This window comes from Lolium rigidum, chromosome 6 (genome assembly GCF_022539505.1).
Source record: "Lolium rigidum isolate FL_2022 chromosome 6, APGP_CSIRO_Lrig_0.1, whole genome shotgun sequence".
NCBI lineage: Eukaryota > Viridiplantae > Streptophyta > Magnoliopsida > Poales > Poaceae > Lolium > Lolium rigidum.
The window spans coordinates 342,799,303-342,820,567 of NC_061513.1; positions in this window are offsets into that span (position 1 = coordinate 342,799,303).

Below are 21,265 nucleotides of genomic sequence, written 5' to 3' on the forward strand. Positions count from 1 at the left end.
TGCAATTGTCTGTTGTTTGCAACTTAATACCGGAAGGGGTTCGGATGATAACCTGAAAGTGGACTTTTTAGGCATAGATGCATGCTGGATAGCGGTCTATGTACTTTGTCGTAATGCCTTGATTAAATCTCATAGTACTCATCATGATATATGTATGTGCATTGTTATGCCTTCTTTATTTGTCAATTTCCCAACTGTAATTTGTTCACCCAACATGCTATTCATCTTATGGGAGAGACACCACTAGTGAATTGTGGACCCCGGTCCATTCTTTACATCTGAAATACAATCTACTGCAATTGTTCTTTACTGTTCTTCGCAAACAAACATCATCTTCCACACTATACGGTTAATCCTTTGTTTTCAGCAAGCCGGTGAGATTGACAACCTCACTATTACGTTGGGGCAAAGTACTTTGATTGTGTTGTGCAGGTTCCACGTTGGCGCCGGAATCCCTGGTGTTGCGCCGCACTACACTCCGTCACCAACAACCTTCACGTGTTCCTTGACTCCTACTGGTTCGATAACCTTGGTTTCATACTGAGGGAAAACTTGCTACTGTACGCATCACACCTTCCTCTTGGGGTTCCCAACGGACGTGTGTTAACTGCACGCATCAACAACATCGACTCAGCCCAATTCGAACGAATACATCTGAAGACATTGATGCAATGTATCACAGCAACAACTTCTCTAAGCAGAAATCACAAGCCAGCTCCTCATCAATATTGCCACCAAGGCGTATTGTAATGCCTAGCAGATATGTTTCATCTCCTTACGATATCAACATATCCAGTTATGAACAAGATAAAGACCAGAAAAAATACTATCAGGCAATTGTCCGTCTAACAAATATGGATGGATTCAAGCAGTAAGTACTATCAATTTAAAATTTTCCAACCTTATTTTTAATATATTTGTTTGTTATTCAACATTTTTTTCAATTTTGCTTATATGTTTATGTTTAACTATCTAAAACAGTAAGAAGGCAATACAAATTTGTAACTGTAAGGTCAGCCTTGATACATTCGGGAATTCTTTAAAACCAGGAGGAACAATTGAAGCTTGGGTCATAAACTTGTATTGTCGTATTCTATTCTTGTCTAACCATCCAAATAACTCTAATAGACACACATTCTTCCATACATCAAGTGTAAGTAATTTTTCCTTCTTTTTTCTTTAATTTATGTGTTGTTCGTTGCAGTAACTACACTGGATGTGTATTTCTTTTTTCGTTTTTAGTTCTGACTGATATTTCTTGTTATGTTCCAATTATTACTTTAAATAGGAATATTTTCTTGAAAAATGGGAGAATGAAGCAAGAAGATTATATAGGAAAGATCAAGCAATTAAAGCTTTTGAAGGTGCTGGAAAAGCAAGGAAACTACACTTGACAGATTTGGTACTTTTTTAATAATTCATGATTTATTTTTCTTCTAGTTTTAAACCTTTTTCATATATATTTTTCCTGTTCTTTTTTTGAATAACACCACTTTCTTTGTTTCAACAGCTACACTTCCCATCCCTGTACCACTTGCACTGGTTCCTTTTCACTGTCGACATAAGGGACAAAAAATTCATCTTTATGGACTCCCTATTTGACAAGGATTCAGATTTACACCAAGAAGTTGATAACAGAATGGTATAATATAAACTGCATTTCTATTTATCTCAAATGAAATCCAGGTTGTCAGTTTGTCATTTATGATCTAATATTATTTGTGTGGCCAGCCTCAGTAGCATTATCTTCTTTTTAATGTATACCAGTTTCATTATATTGTGTTACTCTTATTAATTTTTTTCTGAACTGTTGGCACTAAGCCATGTCTGAGAGTAGCTACTGTGTGTATTTTTGGGTGTGTGCGTGCGGTGTTTTGAGTTTGTTAAGTTAGTTAGCGAGAAAGGAGGGAGAAGAGCATGCCATGGGCATGCAGGTAGACCATGGTGATCGCGTCAGCGTGCGGTCATGGCCTTAGGTTGAGGCGTCTGGGAGCGTGACTAGTGCATGTGTGTGTGTGCTCACGGTGACGTGAGTGCGAGCTGCTGCTGTATAGGCCCTTCTTGTAATCTCCATTAGAACACCACGAGTTAGAGCTCGGGCTGAAGAAGAAGAAAACCTGTTCGTGTGTCCTAAATTCTTTCTTTTGTACTGCTTGTCTTCCACCTCCGTTTCAGTTCAGAGAGAGAGAGGACTAGCTTGGGTAGCCAGCACCAACATGAACAAGGAAGTACATTTTTCTAGAACTAGCCTTCATTTTATTTTTGCTTATGAAGCATACTTCTTTTGTATTTTTCACTATGTTGATTTTACCACCAAAAATCAAGCAAGCCACTGTTAACTTTTGTGTTTTAAACAATTGGCTGGAATGTGATTTGTCTACTTTTTACTGAACATGCCACTTATAGAATCAGCTATTTTTGTAGGAAAACATCATTAGTGCAAACGCAACTTGCCAATGACCATCATTATATGTTCATGCTACTAGTAGGATGTTAATACATGCTCATCCCCTCCTTCGTTGTGGAACAGCTTGCTTTGATCTTTCATATCTGATTACGTACTGCAGAAGCTCTGGATTCTGCTATTAAATGTCTTTTACTGTCATGTTTAGTAGCATTCTCGGTGTTAACTCCCATGATATCTAATAATTATGTGTATCCTATTTACCCTGTTTTTTATTTAACAGATTATGAACTTTGAAAGAACTTGGAATGAATGCCGATTAAAAGAAATTGACTTCCAACAATTTGAAGTTATATACCCACCTGTACCGAAGCAAAACAATGGGTAATTTTTTTCCAAAAACTTAAAGTTCTTTTTCTGATTGTCTTTAATTTTTGTATTTTTTCCTGGCTATAATCTGACTTTTTCTTAATCAATATCAGCAAAGACTGTGGCCTACATTTTATGAAAAGTATTGAACTCTTTAAGCCAAGAACTAGTTTGATGGGCAAATTCTCGTACAAAGATATGCCAAACTTTCGAATTCAATTAGAAAATGAGATGATGTTCTGTGAACACAACGAGATGCATGAAATCCAAGAAGCTGTCATGACATTTAAACAACATGTAAGATATTCTGTGCCTAATTATTTGTTTAAACTTTAATTTTCACATTGTTACATTGTCTTACATATGTGATGTAGCTGATAATTCAATAAATCTTTTCAACAGTTCCCTGAAATCTTTTGTACTGTTTTTATTTCTAGTGCAATAACTTGATTCATGTGGCTTTCTTTTTCCGCAGGTTCATGGAAAATATGCAAGAATGGGGTGATCAAGAAGTCAATTGCTCCTGTGTCTTGTAGATATGAAAGAAAAACGCATTAGTAGTTCCAAGTTTGTTTTCCTTTTGTGTAAAGAGAGTTTTGCGTGAAAGTTAGATTTTGGGAGCCAAATGGAAGATAACAGTTAGGCTCAATGGACAATTTGTTTGTGTTCTAGTATTTCTAGGTATATATGTTGGTATATTGTGTCTGTCTACAGATTGTTATGTAGAGAATCGAACAATCGTTCGTTTTTCCAGTTGCATCTTGTTGCAGACTACATATATGTTTGTTATTATATATATAGAGTTTTCCTTATATGGAATTAAATTTTTGATTTCCTGAATAGTAGGTGTAAATTGTATATATGCTAATTTTTCATTGTTAAGCGACACATACAAGTATTTAATTCTTCGTATTTTTGCAATTTTCCAATCTAGTTTTAAATGCACTTATTCAAAAAGAGAAGCACACGATCAAGATTTTACAGTATGGATATCATTCAGCATAAAATAGACATAGGATACTTTCTTTTTGCAGATACTAGTTATTGTACAAGCAAGCGAAAATTCTTGGAAAATAAACACGAGGTAAATATTAAAAATATCAATTCATACTAAGCATAATTTAAATATCTATTTTATTACAACTTATATCACTTATTCTAACTCTTCCTTTTTCAAATTCTGAATTTTGCAGCATAACTCTAAACCATGCAGAGCAACCATCCTGACCATCCGATGTAAGTCTTCTATCACTTCTCTTTTGCCTTCTTTGTCTTCTTGCTGGTTTCATCTGTAGTCTTTTTCTTCCCTAAAATATAATGAATTGACAACTAGGTAAGACAAGTACAAATAAATAAAACATGACTAAACAAGCTTCTTCATGCACATAGTATAAACCTCTAGGGTTATTTTTCACTTTCTTGTTGTTTGCAAACAATGACTCATCCAAGTGTAAACTTTCACATGTTTGAATGTTATGGTAATGTGACCCACAGTGGCTGCATGTAATCTGTTGCTTGCCCAAAAAATGTTCTGCAAATGTCATGTATCTTCTGTCTAACTTGTTCTTTCCCAAAATCGTTGGTCTTCCCTTGGACTTTACAACCTTGGGGTCGTTTAAGTAACCATATTCAGTTTCGACAACTTGCTCCTTACTTTTCTCTTTTGGATCAACTTCTTTTGCTTTGTCCTCAGCCAATGTCATTGCATCCAGTTTCTCTGCAATCTTCTTAACCTCTTGAGTGACAAAAAGGTATTTCTCATTACTTTTTGATCCATCAGATGCTACATTGATGCAAACTTTGGATAGCACATTGAATCTCATTTGGCTGCACTCTCCAGTCATCTCCAAAGGTACATTGTATCTCAAATCCCTTATATCTTTTTCTTTCTAGGCATCCATCTAGCAATGAAATACTCAGAAACTCAATTTGGCTCCCGGGTGCGTATGATCCCTCTACCATAAAAACATATTTCCAAGTATTAAAAAAATTTAACAAAAAAATTACATGTACATCTCCATAATATATGTGTATTCGTCAAGTTTCACGAAAAAATGATATTTTTGGTAGTCTTAGCGAAAAAGAGAAAATTTATCTTGTGACAAGTCTTTGTTTCAGCACCGAATTTTGTCTTTTTTACACACGCCACATAACATGTCGATTTTTCATGAAACGCCTTTGTGAGCGCGTAGCACATGAAGATGTACGTGCGAAATTTTTGTTTCAATTTTTTTGATATTTTAAAATGTGTCTAACATGTATTTCAAAATAAAGGGAGCATACGCTCCCATGTGCCAAAACATCACTCCCTGAAATACTTGTCTAGAATGTGCACAATGTTTAAATCGACAAGAACCTTGAGAACATGGGAACATAAAATTCCATCCTTGTTGAACTTGGAATAAATGCATTTGGAATCATCACTTGTTAAATCAACAATAACTAAGTATCTCCTTCTCCTGTAATCTCTTGTTGCAGCCAGGCCAGATTTGTACACTTCATATTTCTTGTTTGGCTCAACCTCTTGTACATGTAGATAAGCAGTAAATTTCAGCTGCTTCTGAAACCTGTAAAATATCTTACGATTGTACTTTTTTCCAGCATGCACTTCCATATCATTTCCACACCAATAGCTAGGTGTTGTTATCCTAGTGATCGAATCTTCATGTTTCTCATTTTCTTCAATATTTTATGCTATCTTGTCATACTCACTCAAGAAGCTGCTGACACTGTATGTAGAGCAAACATTGTCTTTGAAAATAGCATTGGTGCCTTCACTCCTAGCTGTACTGTGAATGAAGGGGAAGAAGTTATTCTTGAAGAATACAGGTACAAACTTCGCCCTATTCTCCCACATTGTTTTCAAGTACTTGAGGTTGCTCACTTCATATTTCTCTATCATTTCTTGCCATGAAGATTCAAACTCTGCTACTGTCAATGAAAAATGAATAGTGTCCTTGAATTCATTGTGTAGATTAGGCATCTTTCCAAAGCTTCTTGGATGTTTCTCTTCAGCTTTCTTTACAACATGGAAAAGACAATTCCTATGTATAGCATCTAGGAAAACTGCAGGAATTGCTTTGGCCATAGCTGCATCTTGATCAGTAATTATGGTCTTCGGACACTTTCCACCCATGCATTTCAAGAAAGTTCGAAATAAGCACTCAAAAGTTTCGGCACTTTCATTCTGAAGGATTGCACAACCAAATAGACAGTTGTCGCCATGTCCCGTTACTCCGACAAAAGGAGCAAACGGCATGTTATATCTGTTTGTCTTGAATGTGGTGTCGAAACTGATACAATAACCATATAGCTCATACATTCTTCTAGATGTAGCATCACACCAGAAAATGTTCTCCAATGTATTTGTTTTCTTGTCCACTTTGAAATCAAAGTAGAACATTGGATCATCAGTTTGCTTCTTCTTAAAATATTCAAGAGATTGCATCATGTCATTGAGCCTGCTTTCCTTTCTCATTGCAGTTCTTAAGTTGCTTACATGTTATTTGGTATATGGAACAACCTTTGAACAACCACCTCTCAAATAAGTTAGAATTGCCATGATTTTTCTTGTGGGAAGCTTCACTGAATTGAATGTCCTTATGAAAATCTTTTCTTCATTTGTCATGTGTTTGTGTGACCTCAAAAATCTGGATTCTTCGGGCGGGCTCAACTCATGGTTGTGTTCCATATTCAAACTAGTGACTGTCCATTTATCTCCTTTTAGTGTAACAATCATTTCAGCTAGGCAACCTATAATTTCCACATTGTTACTCTTTCTCTTTTTAGGTTGATCCTTAGGTTTATCTGCTTCGGGTTCCAGAGGTTGTTGAGGTTGCAAAGGTACAGTCTCTCCTTTTTCTAGAATCTTCTTCCTCTTTGTCTCCTTCCTCTTGAGGTCTCTTTGCTTCTTCCTTTCTTCTTTTGTTTTCTCATCTAGTACTTTTCCAGAACGATTGCATTTGAAAATACACCTAGTAACTTTATTATCCTTTCTGCGATGATAATTTCTAGCTATTTTTGCTGAAAAGCCAATAATATCTGAATATGAGTTGTAGAACTCAAATGCAGCCTCTTTTGTATCAAAAACTTGATTTATATGGGGTACATGATGACTACGGACCTCCTGACTGCATGTTTGAGCGGCTTTAACACTTTCATTCTCAAGGTATATCTCTATATCTTCCTGACACAGTTCTTGTACACCTCCATCTTCTTCTACTGACCATACTTCACATTCACTTGCATCTGCTGCTAAATCATCTGCACTGCAAACATTTTGATCATTTCTACTGTCATGATTATCTGGTTGAGAGCATTCTTGTTCATCACATGAACTTTTTTCTGAAATCTGATCGGACTGCTCTAGATTGACCCATGTATCCTTGTACTTGTATGCACTATCTCCATTAGCATCTAAATTCTCTTCTGGTTCAAACATATTTCCGCAGGTGTCGTTGTCTCTTTGAGGATAATCTTCATCACTATTATGAACATATTCACTTCTGCCATCATGAACATTCTGTTCTGCAAATTTGACAACAACATAACAACATGAGTGAAATAGTGATATTTTATTTCTGTAGTCATATTTTTAAGATTTTATAATTTTACCTCATCTCCCATTGGTCCAGTTAGCAAATCCATATAACTGCATTTACCTTGCTGAAATAATAAACATATCAGTACAATTCCTTTCTTTTTCATGCATTTTTCCTGAATAAGTGTAGGAATTAAAAATGTTTGTCTAAATTTAACCTGTGAAAAATTCATTGCATCCATGCTCTGCATCATTTGAGAATATGACATGCCACTGCCTTGTGATAAATTAACCTGCATTTTTAAAAGTTTTTTCAATCAGTTCATATTTTATTATTTAAAATGTACTATATCATTTGTTAAAGCATGGAAATTCCAAACTAACCGCAAATTCATCCATGTGTATGCTTGCAGGCTCTAGGTCTAAGTGTGAGGGCGGAGGAGCCTGTACATATATAAATATCAATTTTTATCAATTCTTGCTCATTACATCAGAAACTACAAGACAACAAGGTAAGCAAACTCATTTTTTATATTGTCTTACTGTTTGCTGTTGTCCTGATCCACCATAGTTTTCCATGTTGTACCATATTGCATCATCTTTCCTAACCTATTGATGGATAATTTAACGAGAATACATATTAGGTGGTTTCTACCAATTTTGTATATGTATATCAATTTTTGCACACTCACCTGTGTAGATTCTACATTCTGCATGCCTTCAAAGAATTCAAACTGCATTACGAAAACATGTTCAACATCAGTACTAGCAAAGAAAGAAATCCAAAATAAACCATGTGGTGTAGGTTATTACACATTTTATCTGAATTTTATCTCAATTTTATCTGTAAGAATGTAATAATGTAAGAAATCCAACATCATCAGCTTTTGCTTATGACAAGCATGAGATGTTCATCGCTCTTTTTTAACTTTTCTTTCTTACCTGTGAACTAGATGAAGAGCCCATAAAAGGATTAATGAATGAAATGTTCTCTGAATTTCTTGTTGAAACATCATTTTCTTGAGGTTGCCCATTCGAAGGTATGTAATATGGAACCTGCATTGACAAGTAATCATTGAATATAGGTCATGCTATTCCATTCTGAATTTCTAACAAGCATTAAGTTTAAGAAATATCACCTGACTTCTATCTTTTAATTGTGAACTATATGATCCATATATTATTGCTTCCTCTTGATATCTGTCCTTGCCTGTAAATTTAAAGTCAATTTCATTTTATTTATTCAACTGAAAAAGTGAATATAAACTCATCCAACATAGTTTCAGTACAACTAGACTTGGCAGATTGTCCTTGTCAATTTCTCTTCCTTTTTTACATGTAATGTTTTTTGATCATACTGTAAGTGCAAAATGCATAACAAGCTGCTATAAATTCCATGTGAACTAACAGAAAGATCTTATATATATATATATATATATATATATATATATATATATATATAACATGCAGGCATATACTGTATGATGGAAATTTAGAAGGCAGAACTGGAATCATCAAGCAAAGGCACAGCATAGCAAGCACAAGCTCAGGTGTTTTTTCGATGTCATCACCGTATGTGTTGACTTATTGTACTAAAAAATATCAGTGACATCCATATTCATTGTTATTCAGCAGGAGACAAAAGGAAAAAAACAACTAGCCATCTGATGCGAAAGGTATATCAGAAATTTTCATCCACTATGCCATTATTTTTGTTGATATATCGGTGATTATCAGTTTATCATTATAACATCCTACTATGCGTGCCTAACCACAGTAACCCGTCAAACAGAGCATGTGATCTACCACATATGCTTATCTCTAATTGGTCCTGGTACTTGTGCTCTGTTTTTTGTTGTTGACGTGTCGTGTTTCCTCACAATCCTTCATCAGTTTTGAGTATACCTTCATGAGTTTCGGTTCATTTTTTCTAGATGCATGTGCTGTATGATGATGATGGTAGTGTGTAATATAATGCAAATTATATGTTGGTAAAGCACAGCCTCTGAGAGAATGCTCTTGCTGATATATCTTTTCTTTACTACGTTGATGCTTTTGCTGCTCTAAGAGAAGTCTCTTGTCTAATTCATTTTTTTTCGTCCAGCTATCATGAACTGAAACTAAAGTGCTGGTCATGGATGAAAGAGTAAGACAAGAATAGATGTTCAATTTCTGGGAAGAGCTGGTCTGACAGAATGCTATTGTCTGATTCAAAAGAAATTTCACAGAGAAGATCTGGGAGGAGCAGAAATTTCATACCAAGGTAAGATCCTGCTCCATACTCCATGTTCAGCAAGATTCCTGTCGAGGGAGGGGGAGAGGGAGGGGAGAACAGAGCAGATCTTCCTCTTTCTATCTTTTTCTGGGCTTTTTATCGTGGGAGATGCTGTTTTCCTCTTAGGGTTTGCTCCACTCTCTTTTCCCCATGGCTCCGATGGTGAGGACGATGAATGGGGAAGAACTGATCACGAGATGCTCGTGTCTTTACTTGCATAAGGGGTTTCTGTTGGAGTTGGTAGACAGCCCACGGACAGGACCACATGACAGGAAGCCCATATGAAGCCCACACATTAAATATCAGGTGATAGCCCACATTAAATATCAGGTGACAGCCCACATAATGACAGGACATGGGCAGCTCACGTGTGAAAAGGACAGGAAGCCTAGACAGAGACAAAGAAAAGGCTCGTGGACTTTTTGCTGAGCCAAAGAAAAGGTTCGACTGAGACATAGAGTTGTTCTCGGTCGACTGTGACCCAGGCACTCCCAAATAAATATAAACCGATGATTCTAATTCTAACGTTCGAGATTTAAAGATAAAAGGTGTTACATACAATAATAAAAACGTACACGACAATGTTTAAGGCACGTAACCATGTGGTTACGCACGCCTATTTGAAAACAAAAAAAAAACTAAACACGTCTGCTTCTAATTAGAGTACAAGATGGTTAACGCCTAAACTTTAATCTTTTTTCTTCAAAATACCAGTCGATCCAATGGTACAGCAAAATAAGGAGTTTTTAGAAAGCACCACGTTAATCCACATATGCTAAATAAATATAAACCGATGATTCTAATTCTAACGTTCGAGATTTAAAGATAAAAGGTTTTAGGAAATTCAATTCGGCTCCCGGGTGCGTATGCTCCCTTTACCAAAAAATATATTTCGAAATGTCAAAAAATTTGGATAAAAAATTCTACATGTACATCTCCATAATGTATGTGCATTCGCTAAGTTTCACGAAGAACCAATATTTTTTGTGGTCTATGTAAAAAGGAGAAATTTTATCTTGTGAAAAGCATTATTTTTAGCACTGAATTTTGTCTTTTTTACACACGTCACATGATAAGTCGATTTTTTATGAAACGACTTTGTGAGCGCGTAGCACGTGAAGATGTACGTACAAATTTTTTGTTTCAGTTTTTTTGAAATTTAAAAATGTTCATAACATGCATTTCAAAATATAGGGAGCATATGCATCCATGTTCCAAAACACAACTCCCGTACGTACAATAATAAAAACGTACACGACAATGTTTAAGGCACGTAGCCATGTGGTTACGCACGCCTATTTCAAACAACAACAAAAAAGCTAAACACGTCTGCTTCTAATTAGAGTACAAGATCTAATTAGAGTACAAGATGGTTAACGCCTAAACTTTAATCTTTTTTCTTCAAAATACCAGTCGATCCAATGGTACAAGCATATCTCACGTGCAAGTCCACATGACCGCATCCAGGTATCAAGGCGTGTAGTCTACTACTCTAAACAAACATGTTCGTACATGATATGGGCATGCACATGTAAACCACTTAAAGTCGAACAAGATATTCAGATTGCTGCATTCCTATTTAATTGTTGAGATTTAAAGGAAGATGAGGCCCACCATGGTTGTTCAAAAATCTGCACTAATGCGGATAGAATTCTCGTCCCAGATATTCAGATTGCTGCACTCCTATTTAATTGTTGAGATTTAAAGGAAGATGAGGCCCACCACGATTGTTCAAAAATTTGCACTAATGCGGATAGAATTCATATCCAATAGGCCATGCGAATTCATTTTCAAACAGGCAATTTACGTTTAATTGGAGAATGGCCAAAAGAAGTACACTAGGACAGAGTAGAAAACGCGCCAAATTTCTAATATCGATGAGTCATGCACTATGAATTAGAGAGCAATACTTGATCACAATCTGTTGATAGATCACCTTCACGCCAGTGGCTGGCTACCAACATTTTTTTCTCAGTGAAAAAACCGACTGAAATGGTATTTCCTCTTTTTCAGAAATTTTAAGACTACTTGCCAAAATATCGTCAAAATTGTCAAACCAATTCAGAAATTCGTTCAAAATTCATCAAAAAGAAAGAAAATGTGACCAAATTATGTACATACATGTAAATTTCCCCGGTAATATTTTCTCGATAGTCTCATGGCGGGCGGGGCAGCATCTAGGGTTTTTTTATCTGTGGAGAAAATTACTGCATGCAACAGTATTTCAGATTTTCGGAAATTTCAAAAATATTGCCAGAAATTTTTCAAAGCAATTTACAAATTAATCGAACATTCCTAATTTTTTTTGAGCAAATTAACTAAACTAGGACAATGCCCGCGCGTTGCTGCGGAAGATTTTTTTTTATTAATTTAGAAAAAATGAAATGCTCATTAGCAACATATATGTAGAACATTTTACAATTATATATTGTCATAAATCTTTATAATTCACAAAGTGTTCTCGGTCTTTATAACAGTTGACATGTTTTCTTTACAACATTTTACAATTATATATATTATCGTCGGTCTTTATAATTCAGATAGTGTCGTCAGTCTTTACAAAAGTCAGTCAAAAGATAGTTGACTGCTCTAGTCCCTTCGCTATTAAAGAACTCCCAGGAAAGAGAAGGTCAATCTCAAACTCCAATCGGGACTACCCCAAATTCTCTCTCGCCGGCTGATTCTCAGAGGCTAGCCTGTGCATCCCAAAATTCTCTCTTGCCGGTGATTTCTTGGTACGGCATCTTGCCTGCTCCAGCATCCCGGGCTCCATTGGAGGAGCCAACATCTTTCATATTTCTCAATTCGGCAAATTCCTTCCGGTTCCGACCCATCCGTATAGGCAATCTTGCACTTGTCTCTGTCTTCCATCAGCTCATATTATTGCTTGCTGGTGATTGAAATTTCGGAGCGTATATAAACAGGGGGAACTGGCTATAGGAGATCGATGTGGGACTATTAAAATAGAGGATATCAATACACGTTACTATGTTCTTCGGCCGGAAACCACCCTAGTTACTCTTAAAGCCCATATCTGAAACGCAAATCGAAGCCCAAGAGCGCTCTCTAGTCTGCGGCGGCCGCGGCCGCATCGGGCGTGCTTGGGAGGACGAAAATCCATGCGAGCGGAGGCCGGGGAATAAACGCGAACCGGTAATTATGCCTTTCAGGCCATGGGACACGCCGAGCGTGCTCGTCAAGGAGGTACAGTCGTGCCGGAGGAGGACAGCGGGCCAGTGGCGGAAGATCTTGAATGCCTGTGCAGCATTGAAGGCAGGACGCGGGCCTCAGATGCGGACATCGGTGGTCTACGGCGAGATGTTGGAGGCGCGAATCTGCGAGGCACCGCGGACAGGGTGCGGATTCCGGGCAACGGCCGTTCCGTTCCCTAGCCAGAAGAGTTCGGCGGCTCCGGTGGCCGGAGATCGAGAGGATGGCGGCGGTGGCCAACCAGTTCTGTCCGGGAGGAGGAGATCTCTCGTTCGATTTGGGAAGGGAACGAACCGGCGGCGGGCGGCGCGCGGAATGGTTGCTCGCGGCGGGGGCCTGGGCAGAGGAGCGCAGAGGGGTTCCTCGTGGCGGGGACCTGGCCGGAGGCTGGCCGACGGCGGGAGGCGCGCAGGACGAGCGCCGGTGGCGCGATACACGCGGCTTGTTTCACGCGCGGCAGAGCAGTTCTCTGCTCTCACTCTCGGCTAGAGGAGGAAAAAGAAAAACTGAACGAACGGGTATAGTGGCAATTTGATGCATTATGCGATTTGGTGGGAGGGCAAAATGGTCCAATATAAACTTGAACAAAAATTTTGGCAGAAACCTTAGCTCCTTTATTATTAAAATAAACTTAGCTCCTTTATTATTAGATAAAGATATAGATATAGATTAATTTCTACTATAATATTTTCTTGGTTGATTAACCAGAAAAACCGGTTTAAATACCAGTCGAAAAAACACTCGGGTGCTCGCGATGCTACAGGCTAAGCTCCAGGAGCTATGCGAGAAGGCCGACGAGCGGGATAGCCGGTGGTACAGAAAACATCATGGGATTGTATGCATATTAGGTTCTAAACCTTTAGTAACAACAAATATTTTGAGAAAACGGTCCCAAGATCGTAGGTGGCCAGTGAGCTAATATCGACGATCTTTAAGATTATTTGTAACCATTCACTAATGTAACACAACACACAAAATCTACACTCTATCATATGGATTTAATCCTATAAAAAAGTTATAATAGCAGCATGTACAAAACGTCATATGCAGTTATCCTAATTGGTAAAGTAAAATTTCACCCATAATTAAGGAATATAATGACGTTATTGCACATGTGAGATAATATTACGCTGATTGTTGAATAAAAAAATCAACAGTGATAATACTTTGCTATTATTAATGATTCCATAATGTGAAATACAATATTCCTATCATTTTCGATAAAATAAAGACAATGTCCTCGCATTTGCGAGGGCCACCATGCTAGTTTATAAAACAACTCAAACATAATCTGCACTACCTAGCCACGCCAGCAATTGTGGAACACACCGTCCACCCTAGCGTAGTTTACCGCCCCTTCACACTTGAAGTTCATCCTCCCGTTGATACACGTATACATCCTCGCTTTAACTACAACGGATAGTCACAAAGACGAGCACTTGAACACAACGACAACTCACACACACGATGACAACGACAGCATGTGAAGACATGCACATACTTAACTCTTTCACTCATCGGACTCCTCCGAAGACGACCTTGATGAAACTCCCAGATGACGATCTTGACGAGACACTCGATACCGTGCCTCGGCACCACCTCTCCATCAACAATCATCCACCTCCACCACCATGCCGACAACAGTATCTTGTCGTCTCCTCCATGTCGCTCCGCTGAGCAACGATCGCCCGTCCCGAGTCACTTGTACGGGTCGCCTCCCCGTGGTAAGCGAAGCTTTTAATCTTGAACCTCGCTCTGATACTAATTGTAGGAATTCGCCCACGAATCAATCATATCAAAATAAAGGAACACACACGAACATAAAAGTTATGGCCAAGCGTGCGTATCCCACCCTCTATTTGTTCTCTCTTTTTTCTTTTTTTGTTTTCTTGGTACAGCTTACAATCGTATATGCTCATGTATATATAGAACCAGGACCAAGCTAGCAACAAAAGTACTAGGACAAGACTAACCAAACCACCTCTGACTAGGACACAACATGGCCTAAATTAACACGTACTTACACCCTGACGCAACTAGGGAACTAACCATACTTGCAAACCTAATACGGGCTCACGTGCGGATTTGGCCTATAGCCGTGGACACCGGCCCACGACTGGTAATACGTTAGTGGTATCAGCTACTAGTCGTGTGTCCACTCAGCACGTGGCTGATAGGTAAAGTATTAGCCGTGTCTACATGCTGCCATTATCCTTAATGACGTGTGTGGGCAACATGCTGCTAATAGTTCGTGCTACTGCTCGTGTGTCGTTCTGCACGCTGCCATTGTGTTATAGGGGTATGAACCATCATCGCACGCTGCTATTATTGTTATCCGTTTTCATTTTTTACGCACGCCAGCTTATTCCAGCTGACTGCTGGCGCAAAGTTAACGTGGGAGTTAGAAATCTTTGTGGTGTAGCTTTTCTTCAGTTCCCCGGCAACGGCGCCAGAAAAAGAGCTTGATGGCGTGTATTTCACACGTTCGTTGGGCAACCCCAAGAGGAAGGTATGATGCGCACAGCAGCAAGTTTTCCCTCGAGAAAGAAACCAAGGTTTATCGAACCAGGAGGAGCCAAGAAGCACGTTGAAGGTTGATGGCGGCGGGATGTAGTGCGGCGCAACACCGGAGATTCCGGCGCCAACGTGGAACCTGCACAACACAACCAAAGTACTTTGCCCCAACGAAACAGTGAGGTTGTCAATCTCACCGGCTTGCTGTAACAAAGGATTAACCGTATTGTGTGGAAGATGATTGTTTGCAGAGAAAACAGTAAAAACAAGTATTGCAGTAGATTTGTATTTCAGTATTAAAGAATGGACCGGGGTCCACAGTTCACTAGAGGTGTCTCTCCCATAAGACGAACAGCATGTTGGGTGAACAAATTACAGTTGGGCAATTGACAAATAAAGAGGGCATAACAATGCACATACATATCATGATGAGTATAGTGAGATTTAATTGGGCATTACGACAAAGTACATAGACCGCCATCCAACTGCATCTATGCCTAAAAAGTCCACCTTCAGGTTATCATCCGAACCCCTCCAGTATTAAGTTGCAAACAACAGTACAATTGCATTAAGTATGGTGCGTAATGTAATCAACAACTACATCCTCGGACATAGCGCCAATGTTTTATCCCTAGTGGCAACAAGCACAACACAACCTTAGGGGTTTCGTCACTCCCCCAGGTGTCAATGCGAGCATGAACCCACTATCGAGCATAAGTACTCCCTCTTGGAGTTAAAAGCATCTACTTGGCCGAGCATCTACTAGTAACGGAGAGCATGCAAGATCATAAACAACACATAAGCATAACTTTGATAATCAACATAACAAGTATTCTCTATTCATCGGATCCCAACAAACGCAACATATAGAATTACGGATAGATGATCTTGATCATGATAGGCAGCTCACAAGATCCGACAATGATAGCACAATGGGGAGAAGACAACCATCTAGCTACCGCTATGGACCCATAGTCCAGGGGTAGACTACTCACACATCACACCGGAGGCGACCATGGCGGCGTAGAGTCCTCCGGGGATGATTCCCCTCTCCGGCAGGGTGCCGGAGGCGATCTCCTGGATCCCCCGAGATGGGATCGGCGGCGACGGCGTCTCGGTAAGGTTTTCCGTATCGTGGCTCTCGGTGCTGGGGGTTTCGTCACGGAGGCTATTTGTAGGCGGAAGGGTAGGTCAGAGGCGGCACGAGGGCCCCACACCACAGGGCCGCGCGGCCAAGGGGGCCGCGCCGCCCTAGGGTGTGGCCCCCTCGTGGCCCCTCTTCGTCTCTCCTTCGGACTTCCGGAAGCTTCGTGGAAAAATAGGCCCCGGGCTTTGATTTCGTCCAATTCCGAGAATATTTCCTTACTAGGATTTCTGAAACCAAAAACAGCAGAAAACAAAGAATCGGCACTTCGGCATCTTGTTAATAGGTTAGTTCCGTAAAATGCACGAATATGACATAAAGTGTGCATAAAACATGTAGATAACATCAATAATGTGGCATGAAACATAAGAAATTATCGATACGTCGGAGACGTATCAGCATCCCCAAGCTTAGTTCTGCTCGTCCCGAGCGGGTAAAACGATAACTACGGATAATTTCCGGAGTGACATGCCATCATAATCTTGATCATACTATTTGTAAAGCATATGTAGTGAATGCAGCGATTAAAACAATGTGTATGACATGAGTAAACAAGTGAATCATAAAGCAAAGACTTTTCATGAATAGCACTTCAAGACAAGCATCAATAAGTCTTGCATAAGAGTTAACTCATAAAGCAATAATTCAAAGTAAAGGTGTTGAAGCAACACAAAAGAAGATTAAGTTTCAGCGGTTGCTTTCAACTTGTAACATGTATATCTCATGGATATTGTCAACATAGAGTAATATAGTAAGTGCAATAAGCAAGTATGTAGGAATCAATGCACAGCTTCACACAAGTGTTTGCTTCTTGAGGTGGAGAGAAATAGGTGAACTGACTCAACATTGAAAGTAAAAGAATGGTCCTCATAGAGGAAAAGCATCGATTGCTATATTTGTGCTAGAGCTTTGATTTTGAAAACATGAAACAATTTTGTCAACGGTAGTAATAAAGCATATGCATCATGTAAATTATATCTTATAAGTTGCAAGCCTCATGCATAGTGTACCAATAGTGCCCGCACCTTGTCCTAATTAGCTTGGACTACCCGGATTATCACCGCAATACATATGCTTTAACCAAGTTTCACAAAGGGGTACCTCTATGCCGCTCTGTACAAAGGTCTAAGGAGAAAGCTCGCATTTGGATTTCTCGCTTTTGATTATTCTCAACTTAGACATCCATACCGGGACAACATAGACAACAGATAATGGACTCCTCTTTTAATGCTTTGAGCATTTGACAACAATTAATTCTTTTCTCATTAGAGACTTGAGGATATTTGTCCAAAACTGAAACTTCCACCATGAATCATGGCTTTAGTTAGCGGCCCAATGTTCTAGATCGCCCTTACTTCAGACAAGACGAACATGCATGGCAACTCACATGAAATTCAACAATGAGTTGATGGCGTTCCCCAGTAAACATGGTTATCGCACAACAAGCAACTTAATAAGAGATAAAGTGCATAATTACATATTCAATACCACAATAGTTTTTAAGCTATTTGTCCCATGAGCTATATATTGCAAAGGTGAATGATGGAATTTTAAAGGTAGCACTCAAGCAATTTACTTTGGAATGGCGGGAAAATACCATGTAGTATAGGTAGGTATGGTGGACACAAATGGCATAGTGGTTGGCTCAAGTATTTTGGATGCATGAGAAGTATTCCCTCTCGATACAAGGTTTAGGCTAGCAAGGCTTATTTGAAACAAACACAAGGATGAACCGGTGCAGCAAGACTCACATAAAAGACATATTGAAAACATTATAAGACTCTACACCGTCTTCCTTGTTGTTCAAACTCAATACTAGAAATTATCTAGACCTTAGAGAAACCAAATATGCAAACCAAATTTTAGCATGCTCTATGTATTTCTTCATTAATGGGTGCAAAGCATATGATGCAAGAGCTTAAACATGAGCACAACAATTGCCAAGTATCACATTACCCAAGACATTTATAGCAATTACTACATGTATCATTTTCCAATTCCAACCATATAACAATTTAACGAAGGAGAAACTTCGCCATGAATACTATGAGTAGAAACCAAGGACATACTTGTCCATATGCTACAGCGGAGCATGTATCTCTCCCATAAAGTGAATGCTAGGATCCATTTTATTCAAACAAAACAAAAACAAAAACAAACCGACGCTCCAAGAAAAAGCACATAAGATGTGGCCGAATAAAAATATAGTTTCAGGGGAGGAACCGGATAATGTTGTTGATGAAGAAGGGGATGCCTTGGGCATCCCCAAGCTTAGACGCTTGAGTCTTCTTGATATATGCAGGGGTGAACCACCGGGTGCATCCCCAAGCTTAGAGCTTTCACTCTCCTTGATCATGTTGCATCATACTCCTCTCTTGATCCTTGAAAACTTCCTCCACACCAAACTCGAAACAACTCATTAGAGGGTTAGTGCACAATATAAATTGACATATTCAGAGGTGACACAATCATTCTTAACACTTCTGGACATTGCATAATGCTACTGGACATTAGTGGATCAAAGAAATTCATCCAACATAGCGAAAGAGGCAATGCGAAATAAAAGGCAGAATCTGTCAAAACAGAACAGTTCGTATTGACGAATTTTAAAATGGCACCAGACTTGCTCAAATGAAAATGCTCAAATTGAATGAAAGTTGCGTACATATCTGAGGATCACTCACGTAAATTGGCATAATTTTCTGAGTTACCTACAGAGAATTAGACCAGATTCGTGACAGCAAAGAAATCTGGAACTGCGCAGTAATCCAAATCTAGTACTTACTTTTCTATCAACGGCTTAACTTGGCACAATAAAACACAAAACTAAGATAAGGAGAGGTTGCTACAGTAGTAAACAACTTCCAAGACACAAAATAAAAACAAAGTACTGTAGGTAAAAACATGGGTTGTCTCCCATAAGCGCTTTTCTTTAACGCCTTTCAGCTAGGCGCGTAAAGTGTGTATCAAGTAATATCGAGAGATGAAGCATCAACATCATAATTTGTTCTAATAATAGAATCATAAGGTACCTTTATTCTCTTTCTAGGGAAGTGTTCCATACCTTTCTTGAGAGGAAATTGATATTTTATATTACCTTCCCTCATATCAATAATAGCACCAACAGTTCGAAGAAAAGGTCTTCCCAATATAATGGGACAAGATGCATTGCATTCAATATCCAAGACAACAAAATCAACGGGAACAAGATTATTGTTAACGATAATGCGAACATTATCAAATTTACCCAAAGGTTTCTTTGTGGAATGATCAGCAAGATTAACATCCAAATAACAATTTTTCGACGGTGGCAAGTCAAGCATATTATAAATTTTCTTAGGCATAACGTAAATACTTGCACCAAGATCACATAAAGCATTACAATCAAAATCTTTAACCTTCATCTTAATGATGGGCTCCCAACCATCCTCTAGCTTTTTAGGAATAGAGGCTTCGCGCTCTAGTTTCTCTTCTCTAGCTTTTATGAGAGCATTTGTAATATGATGCGTGAAAGCCAAATTTATAGCACTAGCATTAGGACTTTTAGAAAGTTTTTGCAAGAACTTTATAACTTCAGAGATGTGGCAATCATCAAAATTCAAACCATTATAATCTAAAGCAATGGGATCATCATCCCCAATGTTGGAAAAAATTTCAGCAGACTTTATCACGAGCAGTTTCAGCAGTTTTAGCAGTTTCGAGCAGTTTTTCGCGCTTTGCATTAGAAGTGGAAACATTGCTAACACCAATTCTTTTATTAGTATGAGTAGGAGGTGCAGCAACATGTGTAGCATTAGCATTACTAGTGGTGGTAATAGTCCAAACTTTAGCTATATTCTTCTCTTTAGCTAGTTTTTCATTTTCTTCTCTATCCCACCTAGCACGCAGTTCAGCCATTAATCTTATATTCTCATTAATTCTAACTTGAATGGCATTTGCTGTAGTAGTAATTTTATCATCTAAATCCTCAGGTTTAGCAGCCATTTTATTAATTAAAGAAGATTGTGATGCAGACATGTATGAGATTCGGGTTTCAAGCACTAGCAAGTTTAGTTTGCAACCCCGAGATTTCCCTATTCAGATTTTCAAGTTGATTTCCTATATTCTTCAACAAGGTAGATTGCTCATTCATAATTTTAGTAAACAATTTATTTTGCTCAAATTGTGATTGCATAAAACTCTTGGTGGATCTTTCAATTTCTAACATCTTTTCTTCATTAGGTGAAGCATACCTACCATAAGAGTTACCATTAGCAGAGTATGGCCTAGAATCATTGTGATTGTTATTTTTAATGAAATTCACATCAACATATTCTTTTTGAGCAACTAATGATGCTAACGGAACATTATTAGAATTAACATTAGGCCTACCGTTGACAAGCATAGACATAATAGCATCAATCTTATCACTCAGGGAAGAGGATTCTTCAACAGAATTTACCTTCTTACCTTGTGGAGCTCTTTCCGTGTGCCATTCAGAGTAGTTGATCATCATATTATCAAGAAGCTTTGTTGCTTCACCAAGAGTGATGGACATAAAGGTACCTCCAGCAGCTGAATCCAATAAATTCCGTGAAGAAAAATTTAGTCCCGCATAGAAGGTTTGGATGATCATCCAAGTAGTCGATCCATGGGTTGGGCAATTTTTAACCAGAGATTTCATTCTTTCCCAAGCTTGAGCAACATGTTCAGTATCTAATTGTTTGAAATTCATTATGCTACTCCTCAAAGATATAATTTTAGCAGGGGGATAATATCTACCAATAAAAGCGTCCTTGCATTTAGTCCATGAATCAATACTATTCTTAG